This window comes from Anabrus simplex, chromosome 5 (genome assembly GCF_040414725.1).
Source record: "Anabrus simplex isolate iqAnaSimp1 chromosome 5, ASM4041472v1, whole genome shotgun sequence".
Classification (NCBI taxonomy): Eukaryota; Metazoa; Arthropoda; class Insecta; order Orthoptera; family Tettigoniidae; genus Anabrus; species Anabrus simplex.
This window is the reverse complement of record NC_090269.1, coordinates 452346648-452370350: the sequence shown is the minus strand read 5'-3', so window position 1 is coordinate 452370350 and position 23703 is coordinate 452346648. Positions and strand designations below refer to the sequence as shown.

General features: G+C 37.6%; 1 protein-coding gene across 1 annotated transcript in view; it reads right to left on the bottom strand.

Moving 5' to 3' along the window:
* LOC136875109 (uncharacterized) overlaps window positions 1-23703 on the bottom strand; it is a 146970-nt gene that overhangs the window by 82975 nt on the left and 40292 nt on the right. Inside the window, exon 3 of the mRNA XM_068227903.1 lies at window positions 7188-7312. The gene's annotated coding sequence lies outside the window, so the exon portion shown is untranslated. The remainder of the gene's footprint in view (window positions 1-7187; window positions 7313-23703) is intronic.

The following is a 23703-nucleotide window of genomic DNA, read 5'->3' as shown; positions in this document are numbered from 1 at the left end:
GCAGGTGACGATACTGACACTCCTTGATTTTAGTAGTGCGTTCAACATGGTAAATACAGACATACTATTATCCAAGCTACGCTATCTGCATACGGGCGCGATAGCCCTATTTTTAAGAGTCGTACCTTACAAATCGTCGCCAGTGCGTTGTGGTAAACAATCAAAGATCCCAATGGGCTGTAAAATCATCCGGTGTCCCTCAAGGGTCTGTTCTAGGACCCTTACTGTTCGTCTTGCATATTAATGACATATCTTCCACACTTCAGTATTGCAACTACCACTTATATGCTGATGATCTGCAGATATACAAACACACCACTACAAACAATTTACATGAAACAGTTCAGCACATTAATTCGGATACTGAAAGGCTCACCGCCTATGCTAAAACAACTACTTACTCCTAAATCCTCGTGAAACACAAAGTATTATCATAGGAAACTCTAAATTATTACATGTAATAAGTAATATTAATCCTCATCCAATCATAATCAATGACATTGCTGTACCGTACCTTAAAAATGTAACTAATCTCGGAATTTCCATCAATGAGAATCTGATCTTGAATGAACACGTTACAAATGTAAGTAGAAAGGTCCATGCAGCACTATATCCCCTGAAACGTCACAAGAATCATTTTCCTCAAAAACTAAAATTAACCCAAGCACTGTGATACGGTACTAGTCAGTCTAAATGCTGAACAAGCTTTGAGACTTCAGCGAGCACAAACCTCATGCATATGATATGTCTTTCAACTGCATTGATCTGATGTTGTAGTTTTTAGTTTACTCTCGTTCATTCTTGTGAGGTGTCGATAAAACTTCAGCCTGTCATCTTTTCTCGGGTCATCAGATCCTAAACTGTTCAATTTATATGAGAAGGAACATTACCTAATAGCAAGACACGTTCTTAATGGGCTTTGCTTGATCAAAAATCACCATCAGGGAAGTGATCTAGTAGTGAACCAACAAACAAGATATATATCATGCAATAAATGCAAAGTATCTCACTGTGTAGTGGCACACATGGACACTGTGTTTATGCAGTTGTTATCTATGAGCACGTTAAGAAATACATACATACATTGACATTATAGGCTGATATTCCTTTCGGTGCTCAGTCTGCAAGCCTCTCCATATTTAGTAATCACCAGCAGTTCTGTGGCCATTTTTAGTTCTATATCTCTTATCTATGAATTACTAGAAACTGAGTCTAACCATCGACGCCTTGGTCTGTCTACACTCCTCTTACCCTCCACAACAGAGTCCATTATACTACCAGGTACCCTATCCACATCCATTCGACTCACATGACCCAATCAACAAAGCTGCTTCTTTCTTACAGCACCATGTGTCAAGTTCAAACCTAATATAGCTTTTATTTTCTCATTCAATATATCCTCCTGCCACTGTTTCCACCTGTCTGTACCAGAAATTATTTTCACTTGTTTCATGTCTGTTACTTCTAACTTATGAATAAGATGTATTGTGTCCACCCAACTTTCACTCCGTAAAGCAAAGTTGGTCTGAACACAGACCCATGTGAAGATAGCTTTGTACGCGAGTAGGCTTCCTTCCTACAAAACACTGTTGATTGTAACCGCAAGCTCATTGCATTAGCTTTACTGCAGATTGATTCAAGTTCACTACCAGCCTGGAAAAACACACATCCTAAATATTTGAAATTATTTACCTGTTCTAACTTTGCATCACCAATCTAACATTGAATTCACTTAGATTTTTTTACCTACTGACATCAATTTAGTCTTAGAAAGGGTAATTTATATAGCATACTCACTGCACCTACTTTCAAGTTCCAAGACAACAGACTGCAGGCCTTTGGCATAATCTGCCATTAAGGCAAAGTTGTCAGCATAGGCCAGAAAACTTTCTACATTTCCACCCAACTAAATCCCTCTCTGGCACTTTATACCTTTCAGCAGATGAACCATGTAAACTATGAACAACAAAGGTGAAGGATTACAGATTTGTCTAAAACTAATAAATACAATGAAACAAGAAATCTTTCAATGATCAATTCTTACTGCAGGCCTATTACCTACATAAAGGTCTTTGTTTGCTTTTAATAATCTACCCTTAATCTTACACTTAGCTGCCTCTGTGGATCAGTGGTTGAGTGTCGGCCTCCGGATCTCAAGATATCGGGTTCAAACCCGGTAGAGGTAGTGGGATTTTTGAAAAGTGGAAAAAAGTCAATTCAGCACTCCATGTCGTATTATGTTGGCATGTAAAGGATCTCTGGTGACACATTTGGTGTTTACCTGACGAAATTCAATTAATCTCAGCCATAGACACCCATTAGAGTTTCGGTTTACTCAGTCTGCCATGTAGTAGGCCTAGAGTAAAACAGAACGTTGAAACTGATAAGCAGAAAGATAGATATCGTCAGATTGAAATGTCTGCATATGGTAGCTGAGGCCATGCGATTGTACAAATAATCTTACACGTGAACCACTGCATAAGTGGAAACTTATCAAATAGTGCCCCAGTATGGGGAACATCTTTTTGCTTGGTAGTATGCCATATGGCTTCTCTAGATCTACGGAGCATAAGCGTAACTGTCTATTTCCCTGTAGCTTTATTTAATTACCTGGAGAATACTGAAAATCTGACCCTAACAGCCCCTTTGTGGTCTGAAACCACACTGAGTTTCATCCAACTTCCTCTCAACCACTGATCTCACCCTCGCTTTCAAAATGCCAGGGAACACCTCAAAACTTGTTGCAATTCTTCCTGTCCCTTGCATATACTGTAGATATGTGCAATTACAGCTTTTGTCCAATCTGAAGGAACCTCACTAACAATTCTATGATAATCTTATTACAATATGAAGCCATTTCATCCGTACCATCTCACTATACTTCACCATTTCGGATCTAATTTCATATATTCCTGCTGTTCTATGAAAATGGACTTTATTTACCATCCTTTCCGCTTCCTTAAGCATAATTTCACCAGCATCATTATTCTCCACCCTGTGTGCTCAGTTGCTCGCGACATCAACAGGAAGACCCCTCAAAATATTCCTTCTACCAGTCCAGTGATTCCCGGGGATCTGTTATGAGTTCACACTGCTCATTTCCTTTCTCCCTCCCTTTCTATGATTCTTTATTACTGTTCAGAAATACTTCCCTGCTGCTTTTACCTAGCCATTCCATATTTTTTCCAAAGTCTTCCCACAAATTCTTTTGGATTCAACAATTATTTGTTTTGTTCCATTTCTTTCACCAATGTACAATTCCCTGTCTCTATCATTCCGTATTTGGAGCCATTTCTTATGCATTCTTTTATGCATACAAACCGTCTCACTTTATCAATCCACCTAGAGATACTTAGTTCACTGCGAATCAGATAGTGGTATGGATCATAAAAAGTTCCCCGGTAAATCTGCACATTCCAAATGGATTTCCTGAATTCAAGGTTGGTTATGATTTAGTCTATTATGGATCCAGGGCCCCTACATTTTCATTTTGAGCAGAAAATTGCCTTATGATGCTTGCATTCCTATTAACTTCCATATCTTCCCCACACTTACCAATCAGCCTATCATATCCTTCAGTTCAATTTCCAACTTTCACATTGAAATCACCCATTAGAACTATCCCATCCTTGCTGTTGACCCTGACTACAATGTTGCTCAATGCTTCAAATAACTTGTCAACTTCATTCTCACATGCTGAGTACACCGAGACAATTCTTATTCTAATTCCTGCAATCGCCAAATCTGCCCCCATCATTCGCTCATTTACGTGCCCAAAAGAAACTATTTTGTGTGAAATAGTATTTCTGATAGGCAGTCCCACCCCACACTCTGCCTTTCCCTTTTTAACATCCGTCAAGTATATAAAATTAATACAAAGTTTAATCCACCTACTCAATACTTTACATAAATTATGATGTTTGCAAAAACATTACAATAAGTTACGAGGTACTAGTTTCGACCCTGTATGGGTCATCATCAGCCTAGCCAAAATACTTATGTATATGTGAAAGTCAAAAAACAGAATTACATGGTAGAATGAAATATAAAAGAATGAATTGAATATGTTATGGAATGATGCACATAAAATGGTGAATCTATGAACTGTTATAGATGTAACAATGTTATGTTTATCAGTGACGAATAAAATCTTGGGAATTACGCTACGTATAATTAAACTGTATGAATATTTCATACAAGTATTGTAAAATTGAACAAAATGAGCTCTGTTGAAGAAAATTCTAAAATTGCTCACTTAAAATCGTAATATGCCGGTTTTAAAATGAATTGAGTTCTAGAAGATATAAAGTTCAACATTGGCGCAGAGGGGATCTTTCTTGCATGATGTCCAAAAATCCACAACAGAGGTTAAATGTTGATAGAACTGTTTGACATTCTTGTAATATAATAAAATCTTGCTGTGCTATAAGGAAAACTCCCAATTCAAGTAGGAACCTTGCGCACAATGTAAAACAACCTTACCGGTGGAGTGCAACCGACAGAATGAGAGTGGCGAAACCTGTCGAGTATACTTTGTAATCTTCTACCCCTTCCTCGTTTTCTCCCCTGACTCAGGCAGTTCTACCACAAGCCTCACTGCCCCAGTTAACCACACCACATGTCTGGTGAGTGTGATTTAGAGAAATCCTGCGTACAGTCATATCATACCAATGTTTCCTCGTAGCCTCCTGAATTGTAGATGGAGGGCAAGGGTACATTGTTGGCTTTTCTGATACCAATTTCTCATTATCGAGGACTGTATGTTTTAAAATGGAAGGTCTCAACAATAGTAAGTCCTCTGCAGGTAATGTGATAAAATTGCACCAGAATTATCTCCCGCCAGAAACAACATCGAAAAAACTCTTGTGGACAAGAGTTCAACCCTCCAGGGCTCTGGACATCATTAACAAGGTAAAGGCTGCTATCTTGAAGGAAAATCCATCAACTTAACAACACCTTGCCTACCACACAAACACATCTACCATACAATTCAAGAAGATCTGAACCTGGTAAGTGGCATACGGCATATGGACATGCTTTGAAAGCAAGGCATGTTTAAGAGCAGCTCCCTAATGCCAGAAAATTATACAAAAACAACCTAGCAGGGGTAAGTGGCAGTCAGTTGTTACCCTGGATGAAGCTTTGGTTTATTTGTATGACACCAACAAGCCCTGGGCAATTTACTATCACCAAAAAGGCCAAAACGGGCCACGCTCTTCGTGAAGGAAAACAAAGAAAAGATTGCTAGCAGTTCATGGTAATGGAAGAATATTGTGCCCAGGGTAAAGTCAGATTCCTCAGAGTGCCAAAAAACATGAAGTTTAATGATACCTTCCTCCAGAAGCATGTCATGGACCCCTATTTCAACGAAGATATCCCTCAGCTGTACAATGACGATGCTTCAAATGCCACAACGATAAAGCATAATACTGTCAGACCATCAGTCACCTATGAGAGAAAAGAAGCAGAGATGGGTGTCCCATGTCATACCATTTAGTGACATCCCTGTCAAATCTCTGGATGCCTCACCGATGAATTTCTGTGCCTTTGGTCTTCTGCAAAGAGGGCTTACTTCTAAATGATCCGCTACTGTTGAGGGTCTTTGAAAAGTGTGCAAGGAGGTTTGGGACAACATTCCTCTTCCTGTACTCCGTCAAGAGTTTTCCAAGGAGCATGCTCATAATTTCAAAGTTCCAACAAGTTGGGACTCCATCTTGCCAGTGACAGAAGTTGTATTGCTACCTGGATGAGTAACCCTCAGGACGCTGTATTGGACTGAGTACTGAGGACAACCTGGTGGTGCTTGCTTATCCTTCTAGGTTGCATAACTTTTTGTATTGTGGGGCCATATTTAAAGCATTTTTTAAAGAAACACGATTGGGTACTTACAACTGTAAAGGCACTACTTTAAAAAATTGCTCCAACTGCTCCATCCAAGGGTGCCGTCAGTGTTGCCAACAAGCTATGATCTTCGTGAGCAAGCCATAATTCGATCAACAAGAAGAGTATAAATAATCATCATACCCCTCACATAGGTCTCCCTTAACTTTGTATTTCACTTGTTTCCAAAACTGCTGGACGTTCTGGTTGTTTTTTATTAGAATAAATCATTAAAACTCAACAGAATTGTTCAAAGTTAGGTTAATGTGGCACTGACCTTGGAGATGGCTGTACATCTTCCACCTGCCAGTACAAACTTTCGAATCATGAAGTAAACAAATTCATAAAGAAAATATAGATATCAAAAACAGGAGAAAAGAAATTAAGTGGAAGTAGTAGAGGGAATACATCACGTCACATCATCCAAAAACAACTAAAAACTTGAAAACATCACAACAAACTTTCCCTCCATGTTGAACCAGGCCCATTATATAACTAATTGGAAAAACCAATTATTCAAGTTGACTGTCAATGTCAAAAAATTTAGTCAATCAAGACTTAAAGGTGAGCAAAAATCAATAATTAGAAAACTCCCCATATACACAGCAATATAACCAGCAGCCGGCGAGAAAAGTAGCGATACATCTGTTGGTACCAAAGAAGATAATATAGAATGATCAAAACACAATAGTGGATTCATTCCTCCTGTCTCATAATTTTAGGTGAAAAGGGTGTGACCAGTTACCATCAAATACTTTGCAATGTTGCTGTCAGTAGTTTTACCAAATGAAGAAAACGCCATGGCAATGAATGGATCCAGAATCAGCACTTAGTTTCAGGTGATGATATCTCAAAGTCGCTGGGAATCTTACTGGAGCCCTGTAGGTAAGATGAGGGCACACATTCTCTAAAGCATAGGGCCTGCTTAGAAAATTTACACTGAAAACAATTAGTGTTAAGTAATTAATCTTTAAACTATCCATGGGGAAAAATCATAAATCCAAGGTTCTAATGCCAAAAACTACCCACCATTTCCAAAAACAATGAATGACATCCAGCATGCCATCATCACATATCTCATGACCATTTACATCTGCAACATACTGCATACCTACCAGACTACCACCTAGATGTGTCATGCAATGAAACATCTGACAAAGGAGCTTTTAAAATTTGGAGAGTCTATGCCTGTTGTTATGCAATAAACATTATTCCATATGAAATATTTCATAACTTATACATCTGAAAATCTTTTGGAATACCTATTATATTCCGATCACTATAATGTAATCAGGAATGATACTTACAAACGATGTGCCTTCAATCCAGACAGGTTCCTCCTTGATCTTTATTTTCTGGTCCACTTCCATTTCACACAGCACCAGATGTCTTTATATCACAATGAGCCCAAAATTACTTCCACTGACCTTTACTGAAAAAAGGTACAGAAAATTTATTATTATTATTATTATTATTATTATTATTATTATTATTATTATTATTATTATTAGGGCCATAATTTGTAGACCAACCAAGTAACCAAGCAGGCCTGTAGTTCTCCATTATTGTCAATGTTTTTATCACAGCCACATGGTTCAGTTTTCAACAGAAATCAAATCACAGGGACAAGGATTTTATTCCCAACATACCGCATGCACTGGCCGGGACTGAACTATGGGCAACGTGGTGAGAAAACAGCAACAATGCCACTACACTATCAGTGGCCCAGCTAGGTCTGTAGACTAGTTTGATACAGATCTCCATGTCACCATATCCTGCACTAGCCTGCAGGTCTGTAGAACAGTTTAATACACATCTCCACTATACGCTATCCTGTGTTTACCGACCCATTTCCACAGTATTATTACATCCTCCATCAATTCACATCTGTACTATTTCCTAACTGATACAAAATTCCTCCCATATACACTTACCTTTGAAATTAGCCAAACGAGTTCTGGGTTTCTCAACATGAATCTAAACCTAAGGTCAACTTTTGCCAAACCCTTCTTCTCACAATCTCCTCATTTGTTGCTTGAACTATCCATCAGACTTTTAACATATTTGGGAAACATGACAATTCCGAGGTTTTTATTCTTTCTTTTTGTGTCAGCTCTTATTGAAGCTAACAGGAATGGGAAGCATCTGCTGGAAATCTGTGCTAGTTGGGATTAGCAGTTACAAATATATTCTTCAATGATAATGTCTTTCACTGGTGCACATTGGTGGGTAGAGGCACCAGATCCTTAACAGAATATATCATAACACACTTAAAATTCAGGAAATCCATTTGGAATGTGCAGGTTTACCAGAAATTTTTGATGATACAGACCATTATCTGATTTGCAGTGAACTATCTCTATGCCTAGGATGAAGAAATTGAAATCTGTGTGCAGATGAATAAGGGTAGAGAATCTCCATGATTAGGAAATTAGACAGAAGTACGTGGATATGATTAGCAAAAAGTTCCAAACAATGGATGGTAAGCAGGTTAAGGATATAGAAAAATGATGTGTGGCATACAAGGATGTTGTAGTAGAAATAGGAAGAGAGTGCCTAGGAAAAAGTGAATGTAAAGATGTGAAAAAGTGAACATGGTGGTGGAGTGATGAAGTGAGAGCAGCTTGTAAACTGTATCAGCGTTGAAACTAGTTCCAAGTGCAAATACATGTTATAAATAAACTATAACATTTTTGTATTGAAAAGGTGGACCCTTTTAAGTTTTCCTATCTTCCATTCTCAGTTCAATACGGACAAAAATGAAATTCTTAGGTTTAAATCAGAAATGGATCCAAACAAGGACTAGAGCAGACAGGGTTCTGTACATAGATGAATGAAACTAAGTGATACAAACAGTTGCTGGGTCAAAGAAGATGTTGTGGAAAGATAGGTCAAACAGCAGGAAAACCTATCTTGGCAGTAACAAAGAACATTATAAGATGAGGGGAAAAGGAAATGAATGGTGTTTTGAGTAAATCAGCTGAAATAATAATAGATCCCAGGGAATCACAGGAGAGGTGGAAGAAAAATTTTAAAAATTCCCTCAGTGTAAAAGAATATCATCCTGGTGACTTCGCAAACAACCAAGCTTCTAGGAAGAGGACATTCCTATTGGTGACACTAAACTTGAGGATGTGGAAAGGATAGAAAATAAACACCTTGTCATAAAGCTCCAGGAATATATGAAATCAGACCTGCAATGGTGAATATTGTGAGAAGCCAGAGATAAAATGTCTTCATAGAGTAGTAAGATTAGCACGGAGTGTAAATAAATTACGTTCTGATTGGACAAAAACAGTAATTGTGCCTATCTATAAGTAAAGGAACAGGAAGCCTTGTAAGATCTATTGAGGTATCTAGCTAATCAGTACACCAGGCAAGGTCTTCACTGTCATTTTAGAATGAATCAGTAGTTGAGAGTAAGTTGGATGAAAACCAGTGTTGTTATAGTATGTGTCAGTATGAAAAATGCCATGAGAAGACCAGACAGTAAAATGTTTGATTCATAAGAAGGCAAGTAACAGAGTACCATCGGAAAAGATGTTCAGCATACTGGAAGACTGTGATCAAGGTAGATTATTAAAAGCAATCAATGGTATTTATGTTAAGAGTTAGGCTGCAGTGAGAAGTGATCGTCAAATGAATTCCTGGTTGAAAGTTCTTACAGGAGTAAGACAAGGCTGTAATCATAAGCTATAAACTTCATGTTGTTCTGTACTGAATTGCAATTACAAGAAAAGAATGAATTATAATGGTCTACCTTTTGAATACATTACATCTGTCTTGGTGATACTAGTTTCGGTCGAGAGACAAGACATATATGAACTAGTAAAATGAGTGTACAGACACTAGATATATAGGCACAGTTTGATATTTTAAAGTGCATTACCAGATCAATGGTATTTATATAATGTCAGAATAAGTTTTAAATTAAGTATGAGGAAAGAACATAAAACATAATACGAATTCTTCAGTGATGAAGTGCCACATTAAACTAAGTGAGCCCAAAACCTTGCAATATCAACTGCATTTGGCTTCACTTTAACCAGGTCTTCGGTTGTGCAACTGAACGGGCTGTGGTCTGCTATTCTCCACGTGCACACAAGGTACTGTCCACTTCAAAACCCCATTTCTTCAGTTTGACCCTGCACCATGTAACAACAGAGCGCAGTCTATTCAGTGCTCTCCAATTAGCCCAATCTCTAACATTGCCAGGAGGGAGTTCCTCTTATGGGGTCAGCCATTGACTGATACTCGTATGTTGACTCATGGTGTGCCATTCTTGAATTCTTGCTTGCTGCGGTGTTCCTGCAAGTGTTTCGGTTACTTTCGAGAAGCTTTTCCTAGACTTAAGGCACTGGCATGGTTGCTCATATCCAAACAAACGGTCAGCTTCAGATGTCAAAGTATTTCTCTTTTCTTTCTTGGCTGCCACTTCATGGCAGATATGGGGAGGTGCTATCCCTGCAAGGAAATACACTTTTTCCAAAGGTGTAGTTCTCAAACATTCAGTAATAATGCGGCAGGTCTCATTGAGTGCTACATCAACTTTGGCATGGCATGGCAAGAATTGTACCACAACGGGGATGTGTATTCAACTGCGGAATAGTAGAGTGAAAGGGCAGATGTCCTCACTGTGTCTGGTTGTGCTCCTCAAGATGTTCCAGTTAGCTTCCACACAATATTGTTTTGATGATGATAATGCTGTACAAACACTCCAATAGTACATGATACAAATTCATGTAGCAGTACAAAAATTGAAGACTATTAAAATTTACAATGTTTCTTGTGTGAGTTCAAGAAATTGTCTAAAAATATTTTCCATATAACACCATGCTAAAGACATCTTATCTTATAGTTTCCAAGCATGAGGTTATATGGCGCTCAAATGGATCAACTAAATGTCTTGGAAATTAGATACATCAGATTGTATGTATAGTCCTTGTAAGGTTCCTCTGCTAGAAATGGAGCTTCATGTGGTGAAAGTAAAATAGAAGCAGCACACGAATGATATATCTTGATGCCTGCAGCATAAACGTCACACACATGATGCCATCCCTATATGCCGGACGTGTCTATGATAAATACTGCAGTCAAAACGGAATGAAGACAATAATTATGAGGCTCACCTCCAGTTGAAAAGTGCTACTCTAAAACTCACACTGGCAAGACAGAGTAGAGCCGGATGACGGGGACCCGAGGAGGGGATGGGGGATTGGGATAGAGTAAGGAAGGAGAGGGGAAAGAGGGTCTCTCTGTCTTATTTTGTTTCCATTAATTTTCTAATTTTGGCTATCAATTTCCAGATATACTTCATAGTCTACAATCCATTTTAAAATGTTTCCAGGCTCCACACTTTCATTTATCCTATCCGATCCCTAAGCCAATTCTTGTCCCGTTGAGACCTGGGGAGTATTTTCACGCCTTTCTTGGCTCTTACTTTTTTTCTTTTGCCGATGCCTTCATTCTGGTGGTGGTAGCAGTTCTTGTTCGAAGAGGAAATGCAACTGGGCAACCGTCCTCTCTTAACTCTATTCAGAAGAAAGAGAAAAGAAAGAATGAAATTAAGAGGTCCAACCCTTGGAAGAATGAAGAGATGGGACAGTAGGAAAGTGAAAATGAAGGACTAGGAAAACTAATACTGTTCGGGTCGGAAAAGAACAAGAGTGAAACAAGGACATCTGTTAGCAAAGATGAAAATGAACAGCACGGCACAACTAGGTAAAAGGACTCCCAGACTCAGCTATGGACCTCATGGTATCAACCGCACCATGAGAGACCCTGGGTTCCGCTTTAACTACCTGTTACATCAGGCATGAGATAATTCAGCTACCGATGTAGGCTGCCTACTCCACCAGTTTCCTGCTTACAAAATGCTGCTATCCTTCTTCATGGTTTCAAGTCTAGCGGTAGCGAGTCTGCCACTTAACTGGAAACTTGGCTTTGATTACGGCTCAGGTCAGGGATATGAATATAACGGCTGGCTCGAAGTCCACTCGGCCTACAGGAGAACAACTGAAGAGCTACCTAAAGGTGAGATATTACCACGGTCCAAGGAATAATATTTGGAGGAATATATTTGGAGTGTACAGAGTGTACAGATCGGGAAAGGGTAGCACTGATGTGGATTCGGAATTATTTGATAGGATACTCAGCTATGTGGGAAACGACATGAAAAGAAATGTGATTGTAGCGGTAGATCTGAATTTGCCAGATGTCAATTGGGAAGGAAATGCGAACCACAGGAAGCATGACCAACAAATGGCAAATAAGTTAATATGGGAAGGACAGCTGATTCAGAAAGTGATGGAACCAACCAGAGGGAAAAATATTTTGGATGTGCTGCTGATAAAACCAGATGAGCTCTATAGGGAAACTGAAGTAATAGATGGTATTAGTGATCATGAAGCTATTTTTGTGGTAGTTAAAAATAAATGTGATAGAAAGGAAGGTCTTAAAAGTAGGACTGTTAGTCAGTACCATATGGCTGATAAAGCAGGTATGAGGCAGTTTCTAAAAGGTAACTATGATCGGTGGAAAACGGTAAATAAAAATGTAAACAGACTCTGGGATGGGTTTAAAGAAATTGTTGAGGAATGCGAAAACAGGTTTGTACCTTTAAGGTTTGTAAGGAATGGTAAAGACCCACCTTATTATAATAGAGAAATAAAGAGACTAAGAAGGAGGTGCAGACTGGAAAGAAATAGAGTTAGAAACGGCTGTGGAAGTAAGGAGAAATTGAAGGAACTTACTAGAAAATTGAATCTAGCAAAGAAGGCAGCTAAGGATAACATGATGGCAAGCATAATTGGCAGTCATACAAATTTTAGTGAAAAATGGAAGGGTATGTATAGGTATTTTAAGGCAGAAACAGGTTCCAAGAAGGACATTCCAGGAATAATTAATGAACAAGGGGAGTGTGTATGTGAGGATCTTCAAAAGGCAGAAGTATTCAGTCAGCAGTATGTAAAGATTGTTGGTTACAAGGATAATGTCGAGATAGAGGAAGAGACTAAGGCCAAAGAAGTAATAAAATTTACGTATGATAACAATGACATTTACAATAAGATACAAAAGTTGAAAAATAGAAAAGCGGCTGGAATTGATCAGATTTCTGGGGATATACTAAAGACAATGGGTTGGGATATAGTACCATATTTGAAGTACTTATTTGATTATTGTTTGGTCAGAGGAGCTATACCAGATGAATGGAGAGTTGCTATAGTAGCCCCTGTGTATAAAGGAAAGGGTGATAGACATAAAGCTGAAAATTACAGGCCAGTAAGTTTGACATGCATTGTATGTAAGCTTTGGGAAGGCATTCTTTCTGATTATATTAGACATGTTTGTGAAATTAATAACTGGTTCGATAGAAGGCAATTCGGTTTTAGGAAAGGTTATTCCACTGAAGCTCAACTTGTAGGATTCCAGCAAGATATAGCAGATATCTTGGATTCTGGAGGTCAAATGGACTGTATTGCGATTGACCTGTCTAAAGCATTTGATAGGGTGGATCTTGGGAGACTACTGGCAAAAATGAGTGCAATTGGACTAGACAAAAGAGTGACTGAATGGGTTGCTATATTTCTAGAAAATAGATCTCAGAGAGTTAGAGTAGGTGAAGCTTTGTCTGACCCTGTAATAGTTGAGAGGGAAGTTCCTCAGGGCAGTGTTATCGGACCTTTATGTTTTCTTATAAATATAAATGATATGAGTAAAGGAGTGGAATCGGAGGTAAGGCTTTTTGCGGATGATGTTATTCTCTATAGAGTGATAAATAAGTTACAAGATTGTGAGCAACTGCAACGTGACCTCGAAAATATTGTGAGATGGACAGTAGGCAATGGTATGTTGATAAACGGGGCTAAAAGTCAGGTTGTGAGTTTCACAAATAGGAAAAGTCCTCTCAGTTTTAATTACTGCGTTGATGGGGTGAAAGTTCCTTTAGGGGATCATTGTAAGCATCTAGGTGTTAATATAAGGAAAGATCTTCACTGGGGTAATCACATAAATGGGATTGTAAATAAAGGGTACCGATCTCTGCACATGGTTATGAGGGTGTTTAGGGGTTGTAGTAAGGATGTAAAGGAGAGTGCATATAAGTCTCTGGTAAGACCCCAACTAGAGTATGGTTCCAGTGTATGGGACCCTCACCAGGATTACCTGATTCAAGAACTGGAAAAAATCCAAAGAAAAGCAGCTCGATTTGTTCTGGGTGATTTCCGACAAAAGAGTAGCATTACAAAAATGTTGCAATGTTTGAGTTGGGAAGAATTGAGAGAAAGAAGAAGAGCTGCTCGACTAAGTGGTATGTTGATGATATAGATGTTGATTCCCATAGGGAATCTGAAATATTTGTCCTGAATGAGCAAATTTATAATACCAATATAAATGGTCCGTTATTGGACATTATAAATTTTCCAGCTAGCTCATTCTTGGTTGCCAGCGTTTCGCCCTCGTGTGCTAGGGTGGGCTCATCAGTTGGTACCTAGCACACCTACCAATACGCTGGCTAGTGCATACCGTGGAGGCCACTGCGTAGGCTAACTTGAGCCACCGGCAGTGCCAATGCACTAAGAGACTTTGTCTCATCACTAAAAATTGATGCCTGCTTGGTCATCAGATGATATAGATGTTGATTCCCATAGGGAATCTGAAATATTTGTCCTGAATGAGCTAGGTACCAACTGATGAGCCCACCCTAGCACACGAGGGCGAAACGCTGGCAACCAAGAATGAGCTAGCTGGAAAATTTATAATGTCCAATAACGGACCATTTATATTGGTATTATAAATTTGCTCATTCAGGACAAATATTTCAGATTCCCTATGGGAATCAACATCTATATCATCTGATGACCAAGCAGGCATCAATTTTTAGTGATGAGACAAAGTCTCTTAGTGCATTGGCACTGCCGGTGGCTCCAGTTAGCCTACTCAGTGGCCTCCACGGTATGCACTAGCCAGCGTATTGGTAGGTGTGCTAGGTACCAACTGATGAGCCCACCTCAGCACACGAGGGCAAAACGCTGGCAACCAAGAATGAGCTAGCTGGAAAATTTATAATGTCCAATAACGGACCATTTATATTGGTATTATAAATTTGCTCATTCAGGACAAATATTTCAGATTCCCTATGGGAATCAACATCTATATCATCTGATGACCAAGCAGGCATCAATTTTTAGTGATGAGACAAAGTCTCTTAGTGCATTGGCACTGCCGGTGGCTCCAGTTAGCCTACGCAGTGGCCTCCACGGTATGCACTAGCCAGCATATTGGTAGGTGTGCTAGGTACCAACTGATGAGCCCACCCTAGCACACGAGGGCGAAACGCTGGCAACCAAGAATGAGCTAGCTGGAAAATTTATAATGTCCAATAACGGACCATTTATATTGGTATTATAAATTTGCTCATTCAGGACAAATATTTCAGATTCCCTATGGGAATCAACATCTATATCATCTGATGACCAAGCAGGCATCAATTTTTAGTGATGAGACAAAGTCTCTTAGTGCATTGGCACTGCCGGTGGCTCCAGTTAGCCTACGCAGTGGCCTCCACGGTATGCACTAGCCAGCGTATTGGTAGGTGTGCTAGGTACCAACTGATGAGCCCACCCTAGCACACGAGGGCGAAACGCTGGCAACCAAGAATGAGCTAGCTGGAAAATTTATAATGTCCAATAACGGACCATTTATATTGGTATTATTAAGTGGTATGTTCCGAGCTGTCAGCGGAGAGATGGAGTGGAATGACATTAGTAGACGAATAGGTTTGAATGGCGTTTATAAAAGTAGGAAAGATCACAATATGAAGATAAAGTTGGAATTCAAGAGGACAAACTGGGGCAAATATTCATTTATAGGAAGGGGAGTTAGGGATTGGAATAACTTACCAAGGGAGATGTTCAATAAATTTCCAATTTCTTTGAAATCATTTCGGAAAAGGCTAGGAAAGCAACAGATAGGGAATCTGCCACCTGGGCGACTGCCCTAAATGCAGGTCAGTATTGATTGATTGACCGAGGAATTTGTTGCACTGAACACGCATCTCCTTGTAACCTGAAGGTTTAAGGATGAGCAGCAGTCACTTGATAGACCAAGACCCAACAGGGCCTTAGCACCATAGAGTTTATTTCAATAGTCACACTTTGTTAAGGATGCAAGAGTATTTTTCAAAACACACAATTACTGCTCTATTCACATGATTTTGATATTTATTACCATTTTTAGAGTACATTTTGGGAAGTTCAGAACTTACATTTGTATTATACTTAAACGAAACGGAACTTCCACAGTAGTGAAAAAGAAGTGCTGTAAAAGATCGCGAGATGTGGTGTCGTGTGTGAGATATATATCAACACAGCGAGATCTATCTCAGTCTCTAGCCTGTGTCTCATGAGATGCATCTCAGTTGTATTCATAAAACCCAATAGATCGAACTGGAACGGTGGTGGTGTGTTACCTGACAGATTACTAATTCAGTTATTGTGCATTTGCTGAGTAAAATGATGAAAAGAATTCCTTCACTCTGGCAAAACCATGCACAATACTTCGTTTATCTACTACATACAGATGACTGCACACGGCTAAAGGAAATAATTATGCAAATTTTATATGTGTTTCACACACGATAAGAAAAATGGACAATTCACATAATGGATATTAACTGCCTACTGCAGTGTTACAGAAGAATGCTGAAGGGTAGATATTATCACAAATGATGAGATCATGAATAGAAGTGGTGAGAGGAAAACAATTTGATGAGAAGAAGGGACACACATTACGACACCTGGAATTTCTTCAGTTAGTTTTCAAGGGAAGTGTAGATGGTAAGAATGGTAGGTGTAGACCGAAACATGAATATCAAAAATAGATTGGAGTAGATTTAGTATGTAGTACATACATGGAAATGTTATCAGAGGATAGGATGGCATGGAAGGCTGCATCAAACCAGTCCACGGACTGAAGACACAGACAACAACAATTAATACCTTCAAGAAAACAATCCTTTAAATACATTCAATAAGTATTACATTCCTACAATTTTTTCTAAATAATATTTAAAATATCTGAAAGAGACATTCTGGTTATTAGGTTGTGTCAAGAACCTCTTGTTTAGGCTGTATAAGGACCGTGCATAATGACAGATTTTCAACCGCAGCGCTCCTAGTGGAAGAGACGATTATACATCGGTAGGAGAAACACCAGAACAGCTGTCGTCATTTTCTTATTGAAATGTCTTGTGAATACATATAATTTGAATTAATCAACTATTGCAAGCTGTCCACTATCAACTATGTCGAATGCTGTTATTCTTGTGGGTTTTCAGAAAATTACGTGTAGTTCACAGTATTTTAGGAATTCTACTTTGAGAAATGAAAGAGAGCTTAATGATAGCCATCACATATATCAGGTGGAAGAAGAAGTATCTGGTTTATGTTTGAGAGAGACAAATGGTAGTCAAACCCCATATAATATTAACATCAACGTATGAATAAAGAATTTTCATAATTTAGATACTTTTAATATTTTATAAATTTGTAATAATCTTAGTTTTAACATTATTAGCCTGAACATATAACCTTCACATTCACGTTAATTTTTCCTGTTCAATAGCTAGCTTATTTATTTATTTATTTATTTATTTATTTATTTATTTATTTATTTATTTATTCATTCATTGATTCATTCATTTATTTATTTACTGTTATAGATTGACTGCAACAGAAACCTAGTGGAAGCTGTCTGCACTTGCAAGGCAGGAGGATGCTGCTGATGATGATGACGATGATGATGCTTGTTGTTTTAAGGGGCTTAACATCGAAGGTCATCGGCCCCTAATGGATCGAGATGGACATGATACATGTCTGGAAGATGTAAACACATAGCTGCATTATGTGCTTATATTAACAGTGATGCACCCAAAACCAGCATACAAAAGGAATTATATTCAAAGGGAGAATGCATTGCAGAAATATTCCATACAGCACAAGATCTTACCCATTCTGATCAAAATAAAAGTAGGCCCAACACTGAAAGGAATAAAACAGAACATCATAATAAAATTAAAAATATTGACTGTGCCTTCTCAGCTACATTAAAGTCTGAGTGTGAAGGAGAAAATATTGCAATATGTGAGTCAGTGGTAAATATTATTGTAAATAATGCAGTTTATTTCAGTGAAAATGAAGGATTAAAGGTTATTATTAATGATCACAAACCCAGAAATATCAAAATATACACAATTGTTATTTTATTCAAAGACTATCAGATTTAAAAGAAAAACTATTTCCAGTTAATTAAGTGCATAATTTACCAAAGGGAGTGCAACAGTTCTATGAGATGAACATTAAAGTAATCAGAACACAGAAAATTCATAATGCAATGTTTACAAAATCTCAATCACAATGTAAACATTGGCACGAGTAGAGAAACCTGAGAATATCTGCTAGTATAAAACCACGCAAAATCATGACACTATAAACCAGAATGTATGAACAGCTTGCAAAATCATTTGTGATGATTAAAGACCTAAGGAAGAAACTGCTATTGCAGAATATTGTGATGTGTATAAGAGCAGTGTAAAACATGCTCTGCTGTAGTCCTGATGGCATTGTGGAGGGACCTGATGAGTATAAGTGCAGTGTAAAACATGCTCTGCTGTAGTCCTGATGGCATTGTGGAGGGACCTGATGAGTATAAGTGCAGTGTAAAACATGCTCTGCTGTAGTCCTGATGGCATTGTGGAGGGACCTGATGGACTAACTAAGTGCCCATTTTCATGTGCAGAAATTATATGCAATGTTTGTTGTCTCCATTGGGAGATATCACAGATTCAAGTGTCATTATATGTTTTGAAGTGACTTCTTTGTGTATAGTCCCCTAGGAAGAGAGAAATGAACATTTTCTTGCAGAACTCATTCCAACATTGGAACACTATATAACACTACTGTATGGGCTGCATGTACAGAAAAGGCTACCAATAATGTAACATAATGTTTTGTGTAGTTTTCTTTGAGTCTATGTTTGTAATTTTATTATGGGAGAGTTTAAATTTGCTAATATTCCAGCAACATGAACAATTTTGTCCACATGGGGCAATAAATCTATAGTAAATTTATTACAAAGTATTTTGTATATTATCAGTCCCTCAATAGCTCACTCCACATGAATATGCACTGATGCTATGTTATAAGTTGTGTCTATTTCTTCAGGAAAAAACTGAGGGTTAAACGCAAATGGTGGCATCACCATTATTGTATTTATGCTTTCTACACATATCTTTATCTGACAGAAACCTTTATGAGACATAACATCACCAGGCTCTATATGATCAAGCAGACCAGAATTAACTGTAATATAGCTATCAGTGGCTCTACCTCCATAGCATCTAGAAAGAAAAGAAATAAAACGAGGTGTAACTGCCACAAGAAATTTCACAGTTAAACCATTTTTGCAGTGTGAAAACATTAGAATTCTCTGTCGAACACTCATTGACCTCTCACAATGTATTTCAGTGCAATGCAAGTACAATCCTCACAATGGGCCTTGAAAGAATTAGGCATAGTCTTTCTGATACTGAACCTTTGTAGTAAAAATTCCAACCTATTGTTTTATGATAGGTGCAGTGCAAAACAAACTTAAAATTACCTGAAGCTGTGGTTCTGTGACACCTAAAAATAACTGCAATAGCAGAGAAAATCAAACCAAGTTTCATTTTCATTAGAAAGAGTAGTAACATGTTCCGTGCATTTGTGACTTATTGTAGGTAACAGGGACAACAAAAGCTGGAAGACTGTTATTTTTACACCAGCTATGTCAAGCAAATTATCTTCATTGCCCTCTACAGACTTGTATCCACAAAATGAATTTTTCACTTGTATGAGGTCCACTCCAACACCACAGTCTCTCTTGAAGCAAGTATCAGTCATTACATTCTTATTAATGTTAGATACCGGTACTGTTAAAATTGTCAGAGTTTCTGAATCATATTTTGAATTATCACTGGGCAAATATAAATTACAAAATAGTACATTTACATTTCCCTGGTCATATGAAAATGGTACATTATCCGTCTGAATACCTATACTACAAACAGTTTGGGGAGATTGTGATTCAGGAACAGAATTCATGATTTCTTGCATTTCGCTTTGTCTTCCTTTCCTCCTCTTGTACCTGACCGTCAGTTTCCTCTGTATTTCATCCTCATTAGATCTTCCTGGTAACATATGCAAACTAGGTTTATATCCAGAGCTATCAGGGTCTCTGGTAGGTGTTCCATCAATGAAGTGTCGGCTGCAGATTCTGGAATTACTGGCAGGATCCCACGGTTTTCCATCAGGTGTTGAACGTTTTAAAGATGTTATCCATGCGTCTCTTCTGATCTTATGGACAGCTGTGGCTGGAAAGCGAAAAAATTTTGTTCGTGGTGGGCTGTTTTCATAGGTGTAATTACAACCGTACACAGAACAGTTCATGTGACATCTACTGGTTTTACTTCTTCTATGAGTTTCGTTCATGCTTCGAGAATATGCTGAAAAACATAATCAAAATGTAGGCTACTTCAGTAAGTAATGTGAACAGTCAAAGAATAGTAAAATAAAAAACACTATTTACTAACTTGATGGTGAAAGATCTACCTACAATATAAATGATAGATGATAGATTATGAAAGATGTTACTACCGCTCTATAGATTATGATAGATTATGAAAGATGTTACTACCGCTCTTACCAATTACTTCAGATTAAGCCACCAGATGGCAGGACTCGCTATACGCACGGTCGCTATACACTGCGATACACAGTCAACTATTATCGGCACACATTTTCTGGACATATTTACACCCTAGTGCTGAATTGGTCGACCTCGGCAATCTTCGAGATTCATACTGGCAACATTTGAAACACAAACTATGTATTGCTAGCGACATCTGGCGTACATTTTACGTACTAGTACTGTTGTTGTTTACACAGCAAAGCCAAACTATAGAATTCATGCTAGGAACAAGGTTCGCATGAAGAAATGTTATATAATGTGTGTGTGACACAGTTATTGGTGTAAGATAATAGTGGTTTAGAAACTTCATACCGATAGATCATATTCTCGATTCAATTCAGATTTAATTTTCATTCAGTTGACAGCACTACCGGAACCGGGAGAGCTCCCTTCTTACTCCTCACCCCCGTACACTAATATATCCAGAAAAAGTGTGCTGATAATATACAAAGTGACAATGTAATGCACTACCTCATGTAGTACGATGTCGGCATCTGCAAGAAACTGGCATTCAGGCAGCCAAAATAGATTCACAACTATGTATTTATTTATTTTCCACCTAGTCGATACAATGATTGCTTAAGGCAATTTAATGGTTAAAAGTGGTACATGTTTCGTATATTATCAACATCTTCAGCCACATAACACTGTTTAGATGAAAAATGCATAAATTGACAAAGTAATGCTTTAGAGGAAGTGTCCTTAAAATTAACATAAGATTGACAACATTAAAACAAACAAAAAAACTCAAGAGAAAATATATAAATTATTTCTACAATTGAAAGCAGTCAGCAAGAAAACACTTGTACAATATTCCATACAGAATATGTCCTAATGAATATTCTTTTCTTAATAATTCATGAAAAAAGCTCGATTTATAAATGTAAAATTATACAGTTTATAAGTAATTGTCGAAATGAAGAAATTAAGATATCACAATGTGGCTCTTATTATTAATACAGATGAACAAATTACTAATTCCTAGTTGTCAATACTTGTTAAGCCTGCTTTCCTTTGGAACAGTAACTCCTGTCATTCATTCACAGTCTTGAGTCTGGTGTAATATTGATGATGCGTTCTTCCTTGCTCTTGCAACTGAGGAGGTGGAGGAGCAGGGGATATAGGTGTGTCAAGAACACCTATAGCTTCAACTGAGGAGGAATATGTTGTAGGGCTATCTGTAGGTTGAGAAATTCCAATTCTTTTTTTGTGATCCTTCTCAAGCATTTTCATATATACAAGAATTTGATAATATAATGGATTCTTATATTACACAGCCACATTAATGTTATCATTTTTCTTTACAAGTTGGTCTAGATGAATGTATAGATCTTCATATGTGTTCATTAAGCTGCCCGTTTTTAATTTTTTTATGATGGTTAGGGCTTGTTCTATGTTGGTAAATTTATGACCTGTGGCAGTCATGTGTGATCCCATAGCTGAGAATCTTCTGTGTTTTTCAGCATTCACATGTTCTAAATATTTTACTTTAAAATTGCAGTCAGATTGTCCTATGTATGTATTCTTGCACTCAAAGCATGTGAGTTTATATATTCCCAAAACAAAAAATTATCTTTTTGGGAGAGATTTAGTGTATCATGGTTGAAAATACTATGTTTCATGTTGTTCTTGTTGGAAAATGCGATTTTCAAATTTATTCTCTTAAATAAATTTGTAATTATGTATATGTATGAATTATTATACATGAACTTGATGTATTTCTCAGTTTTACTAGGTTCGATGGGAGCCCCAGCATCAGGAATATTGGCTAATATATACGTAGACTATCTGGAACACACGAAAATTATTAATCAAATAGAGGGTTTGGATTTTTGGACACGATATGTGGACGATGTTTACGCTATAATAGATAACAGACTCACCAGTAGCAAAAACGTTTTACATATATTGAATAATTTGGATTCCAATATAAAATTCACTTTAGAAGCAGAAGTAGAAAGATCACTGAATTTTCTGAACATGGTCACAATGAGAGAAGAAAAAGGATTTTCTTTCAAAATACACAGAAAATCTACTTTCACACTGACCACTATCAAAAACAACTCGTTACACCCTGAGGCACAGAAGAGATCAGCATATTATAGTTACGTTAACAGAGCGTTTAGTATTCCTTTATCCAAATCTGAAAGGAATAAAGAACTGTTGTTTATCCGACAACAAGCCCTCTTTAATGGTTTCAACAATAACATGATTAATAAAATAATTAATAAATTTTCAGAGAAGCAACAATCTAAATTAGTAATCGAACCTAGTAAAACTGAGAAATACATCAAGTTCACATATAATAATTCATACATATTCGTAATTACAAATTTATTTAAGAGAATAAATTTGAAAATCGCATTTTCCAACAAGAACAACATGAAACATAGTATTTTCAACCATGATACACTAAATCTCTCCCAAAAAGATAATTTTTTGTTTTGGGAATATATAAACTCACATGCTTTGAGTGCAAGAATACATACATAGGACAATCTGACTGCAATTTTAAAGTAAGATATTTAGAACATGTGAATGCTGAAAAACACAGAAGATTCTCAGCTATGGGATCACACATGACTGCCACAGGTCATAAATTTACCAACATAGAACAAGCCCTAACCATCATAAAAAAATTAAAAACGGGCAGCTTAATGAACACATATGAAGATCTATACATTCATCTAGAGCAACTTGTAAAGAAAAATGATAACATTAATGTGGCTGTGTAATATAAGAATCCATTATATTATCAAATTCTTGTATATATGAAAATGCTTGAGAAGGATCACAAAAAAAGAATTGGAATTTCTCAACCTACAGATAGCCCTACAACATATTCCTCCTCAGTTGAAGCTATAGGTGTTCTTGACACACCTATATCCCCTGCTCCTCCACCTCCTCAGTTGCAAGAGCAAGGAAGAACGCATCATCAATATTACACCAGACTCAAGACTGTGAATGAATGACAGGAGTTACTGTTCCAAAGGAAAGCAGGCTTAACAAGTATTGACAACTAGGAATTAGTAATTTGTT